Consider the following 1,015-nt stretch of genomic DNA (forward strand, 5'->3'; position numbering starts at 1 on the left):
CTAAAAAAAATAAAATAAAATAATAAAAAAAAAAGACGAGAAAGACTCAATACTGAACAGACAGGTTTTCCAGGCAGAGAAACAGCATTTGCACTGATCCCAAGAAGGGCGAATATGTAAGCAGAAAGATGGAAGCTTAAATGGGTAAATGTAGATACAAATACCATTATCTAGACTTTTTACATAGATAAAGATATGTAAATTACATATGAACAGAGGAAAGTTGGAGCCAAAAGAGTCTTTCTATGAAGTAAAACTAGGTTATGGAATTGTGCATAAAAGCTAAAATATATTATTTGAATAAACAACGTTAAGTGGAAAATGATAGCTGTGCATATTTTGAAAAGCTTCCAATCTAAGTGTATGGAATTGTTGATAAAGATATGGAGCTTAACAGTATGTGTTCTGACATTCATCTGATTGTTTGTCCCGAAGTGTCATTCATCAGTGTGCTTTATGAAATGTAATATATAAAGGATTCTGAATCAACAGGGACTCGCTGCATTTTCCAAAAGTCATTTACTTCTACAATGTCAAAATATGATTCGTTATTCTGCGCTGATATTGCAAAGCTAATGTATCATGTTTAGTTTCTTTGTGAGAAAGACTGTCTTGTTAACTTGTTTCTCTGGAGATCCCTTTTATCTGAAGATGGTGCCTGAGTCCACCATACAGGTTCCACCTTAGAAACCCTGTCTGAAAGAAAGCACTGGATGAGTTTTTCACGTCTTCCACAAATTAGCTCAAGAAATAACTTTTAGCAATGGCTATCACCTATAAAGATCATTCAATTTTCCAAACTATCCAAGAAAATATTTTATAATAAAATCAGCCATAGGGTTTTGATTAAATAAAACATGTCTACAATGTAGGGTAAAAGGGACAACTGGAGCAGGAAACCAACCAATCACTGAGCACCCTGACTCCGAACACAGAGTCAGAGAAAGAAACACACCTTGGATTTGACACTTGGGTCTAGAAAAGAAACGTCTTTATCCCAGAACCCAGAACTAAA

The sequence above is a fragment of the Microtus ochrogaster genome, chromosome 16, assembly GCF_000317375.1.
Source record: "Microtus ochrogaster isolate Prairie Vole_2 chromosome 16, MicOch1.0, whole genome shotgun sequence".
In the NCBI taxonomy this organism is placed as follows: domain Eukaryota; kingdom Metazoa; phylum Chordata; class Mammalia; order Rodentia; family Cricetidae; genus Microtus; species Microtus ochrogaster.